The following is a 4,391-nucleotide window of genomic DNA, read 5'->3' as shown; positions in this document are numbered from 1 at the left end:
CTCTCAAGCGAAGATGCCTAATTGAGCTCTTACTCAAGTGAGTTTTCCTAATTCCCAAGTGGGATATTTATAGGGAAACTCAAATGAAAAATCCACTCTCCCATCAATGTGGGAGAGTTGGTAAAATCAATTTTCTCCTTTTATTTTTAAATCAAAAACAAAAGAAAATAGCCAACAACTAATTAATCAACAAGTGGCATTCTAAGAGGAGGGGTTAGGTAAGGACCACAAGGGAAGGGGGGACCAAAACTTGATCCCCAAGGCTCCCAAAGGAACCAGCCAAACACTCCCACATGCCCCAATCAATGTGTGCTAGCTGGTGCTGCCAGCCTTGGGTGCCAAGGCTGCCTAGCTTGCTGCCTGGCCCCTTGGCTGAGCATCCCAGCTGCTCGCACAGCCCCAACAGCATGCGCCATCACGCCATGCATTAACGCGGGCTGCTGTGGGCTGCTGCCTGCTTTCCCCGCATCACCCAGCAAGCACACCTAGCAGTGCCAGCATGCTAGAGCGCTGCTAGCTAGCTGGTGATGCTAGCTCGCTGCTGCTTCCTCGCACATGCTAGCGATGGTGTGCTAGCATGCCGCACCACCAAGCCAACCATGCTAGGACTGGCTTGGTGCGCATACTAGCCACCTTGGCTATACCAAATGCCCCTAGCACTCGGTTTGCTCGAGGCATTCCAATGCTAGGGGTATTTCGGTAATTTGTTGATTAATTAGTGATCTTACCATCTCGTCTTTTATTAATTCAACTCGACTTGCGACGCTCGGTTTCGACGCTCTTAGCGCAAAGACTTTCACTCCAACCCATGGGCTGAAGTTGACCTCAGGGCCCTTAAAAAGGGAATATCCATTAGTCAAAATCCTAAAAAAAGGAGGAAACAGAAATAAATGATGATCCGTACAACAAGAAGTGACTCTCTCACGAGCGCAGTAGAAACCATAACAGGATAACGACTTCCCCAACTGGCAGCAATGGGGAGCCCTTGAGGCAAAGACCTGGCTGGAGCCAAGGTCGGAAGGTACTCGTAGAATAGATTTGTAACAATAGAGAAGGTCTAAAGATTAGTAAAAACTAACACACACGAGACGTTAAACTCTAGTTGAAAAAATAGAGTATACCTTAACGATCCTCCAAAACTGGAAAGAGCTACCATGGAAGGTATTAGAGACGTCAAACCCTAGTCGCAACCTAAGTAGGAAGTTAGCATAGGCAAAGCTGACCCAATTAAAAGTCCCGACCAGTCGAAGGTCGCGGACGGTAGGAAGGTATTAGAGTAGCACTCGACTACCTTTGTCAGGGGAGAAAGTCCCTGAAAAAAGAATCAAAACAAAAATGCTCACCCGCTTCTCTAGGGTGGTCGCATCATCCTGAAAACCCAACCTCAGCATGAGCCGGAATAACGATAGGCCTCGACAGCTCGTAAACCTTCGCTGTGGAGAGAGTCTGGTCTTTACCTAGGGGAACTGCAGTTGACCTGAAATCCAAACCGGTGATGATAGAGAAGTCGAGGGGAGTGATAGTCATCTCACCCCAAGGAAAGTGGAAAGTGTTGGTTGTTGATGAGTGTCATTTATGGCACTCATTTGGCCTCTTTTAGGATTGATTTTCATTATCTTTATGTCTCTTTTATCTCCTTTTCTTTAGTTTTATTTGATATTTCTCTACTTTGTGTTTTCTTTAGTTGTTTTCCCATTTTCTTGCATTTCGTGGTTTATTTTGCTTTTTCTCTTTTATTTGTTTTCCTTTCTTGAATTTCATGGAATTGGTGACTTTTAAGGATCCAAATGACCTTCTCTCAGGATTTGCAAAGCTAAAGGTGCAAGCCGGTTCCTCTTCTTGAAGCTCAAAAGTGAAGGAGTGCAAAATCCAAGTCTTCAAGGTCGCGCTCTCATGCTGCGTTGTCATCAAAATCAGTGTTGAACCCACCGTGAAGGCCTCTAGTGACTGTCTCCCAAAACATTTTGTATCATGTGGAACGCACAGGAGCATCAACGACCGCACGAGAGGGAAGTGCCCTACTCCTAGGCGCGGGCGCGCACGAGTGAGGAGCGGTCGCGCAGGTGTGAGGTGCGGCCGCGCACCTCCTCTTCCCCTTTTCTGTACCCATTTTCTAGCTACCGCGCTTGTGAAGGAGAGGCCGCGCCATTTGGGGTTCTTTTTGGAAGCTTAACTAACTCTTCCATTGTTAGTGTTACTATATATTGAATTTCTTAATTTCTAGAGAGAGAAGGAGGAAGAATTTGTTTTGATTTAGCTTAGAATTAGATTATAGAGAGAGGGAAGCTTAAATTGGGGAAACTTTTGTTCTTAGATTCTAGAGAGAGAAATTTGGTGATTTTGATAAATACTACTTTTAATCTTTTTCCTCTTTGATTTTGATCAAACTTTTGTAGGAATTCTTTACTCTTTTATGCAATTTAGCTTTTAATTCTTGAATTTTGATTTTATTACTTGTTGTTTGTTTGAATTGATTTTTGATAAGTTTGAGCATACTTTGAATACAATTTTGATGATGAAATTTGTGATTAGTTTGGTTTTGTTATTCAAATTTGCAATGTGTAGTGAGTAGATTACTTGTTAGGGATATGGTGAAGCATGTATGAGTGATAATTCATGGCTAATTGGGGAATTTTGATTGATCATCATTGTGATTAAATTGGTTGGTGAAATTAGTGCATGTGTTTGATATCTTGAGGAGTGATCTACCTTAACTATCAAGCTAGATTGCATAATAGTTTTCAATGATACGAAAAATTGATTTGGAAGCTATTATTATCGATTGATCTTGTTTTGTAATATTTCTTTGAAGTCATTTGTAAAGACATCTATCTTGACCCTAGGAAATAGCTCTTTAAGTTATTTTGATTGCATTTGTTGCTTTCCCTCACATTATATGCTTGATCGATTTCTTACTCAATTAGTGTGATTATCATGAGTGCATGTGGATCCTAATTCCCTAACATCCTTTATATCATTCTTGTACTCATTTAATTACGTTATTTAGTTTTCTAGACTAACCCTCACCTAGGTTTCGGAATAGCTTAGCTAGAAACTTTAGCATTTACCACATTCCCTTGGGTTTGACCCGGACTTACCCCTATACTCAGGGTTGGGTTTGGTTTTAAAAATTTGGTTTTAATCGGGGTTAGTTAGTAATCAACGACCTAGGTTTCACCCGCGTCAAAAATGGCGCCGTTGCCGGGGAATGGCATGGTTAATTGCTATTGTTGATTGAGTCTATTCCATTTATTTGAAAAATACAAAAAGATTTTCTTTCTTTTAGGCTACATTTGTAGCCGTGCTACTAATTATTTCTTTTGAGATTGTACGCATAGAGCACGTGGTCATTCTCTAGTGTCATTTGATCCAGAAGTTGAGAGGACAATTGCAAGGATAAGAGTTTCTAGACGTTCCTTGAGTTCTAGCCCTCAAAGTGAAGAAGAACCGTAAGAAGAAGAACAGGCAAGCATGGGAGAAAATCCTAGAGTGGCATTAAAGGAGTTAGGAGTTCCGAGAGCCTATAGGTATGAGAGTGGAATAGCTCTACCTACGACACCGACAACTGACTTTGAGATTAGACCGGCCATGATTACATTGATATAGAGGCGTTAATATAGTGGTGCAAAGCATGAGAGTCCCCTCAATCATCTTAAGGAGTTTGAGAAGTATTGCTATACCATTAAGGTGAATGGGATTTCTCAAGAGTTTATTCGCCTTAAGATTTTCCCTTCTTCTCTCATTGGACGTGCATTAGAATGGTTGGACAAGGAGGTGAAACCAAACTCCTTGAGGACATGGGATGAAGTGACTAAGGAGTTTCTATCTCGGTTCTACCCACAAAAGAAGACGACCGAAGCAAGAGCTCTCATTCAAAGCTTTAAGCAAAAACCCAATGAAAGTCTTTATGAGGCATGAGAGAGGTATAAGGAATACCAAAGACAATTCCCACACCATGAGATTCCTACTCATCAAATCATCCAAATCTTCTATGGAGGTCTAAGCCCGTGAGGAAAATCTTGCCTTGATGCGAGAGCCTGAGGACCAATAATGAACAAGACGGAGGAGGAAGTGGTGGACGTCATTGAAGATGTAGTGAGGAATTATATGGATTGGTAAGATGATGAGCATGCAACAACAAGAAAAAGTGGTGCTTCGGTGTACTCGGTTGATCACATCAATGCCATCAACAACTTGTCTCACAAATCTCGAAATTTAGGAAGGAAATGACCTCAATCAAAGCCAAACTTGAGAGTGTTTCATCTCAAGTACCGATTTTTCCCTCCCAAAATAAGGGGAGAGGTATATTTCTTAACACAAATCCCCTTCTCCCTTCTAGCAACATATCCAATGGTTATATGTTTTGTTATTTGTGTGATTCATATGGCCAT

At 41.8% G+C, this 4,391-nt stretch overlaps 1 pseudogene; it reads right to left on the bottom strand.

Moving 5' to 3' along the window:
- Nucleotides 1-3,863: 3,863 nt before the first annotated feature.
- On the bottom strand, nucleotides 3,864-3,962 carry LOC145573486 (small nucleolar RNA R71; annotated as a pseudogene).
- Between the last annotated feature and the right edge of the window lie 429 nt (nucleotides 3,963-4,391).

The sequence above is a fragment of the Chenopodium album genome, chromosome 12 (genome assembly GCF_948465745.1).
Source record: "Chenopodium album chromosome 12, dcCheAlbu1.1, whole genome shotgun sequence".
In the NCBI taxonomy this organism is placed as follows: Eukaryota; Viridiplantae; Streptophyta; class Magnoliopsida; order Caryophyllales; family Amaranthaceae; genus Chenopodium; species Chenopodium album.
Note: the sequence above shows the minus strand (reverse complement) of the source record. Positions and strands in the feature narration are given on the sequence as shown.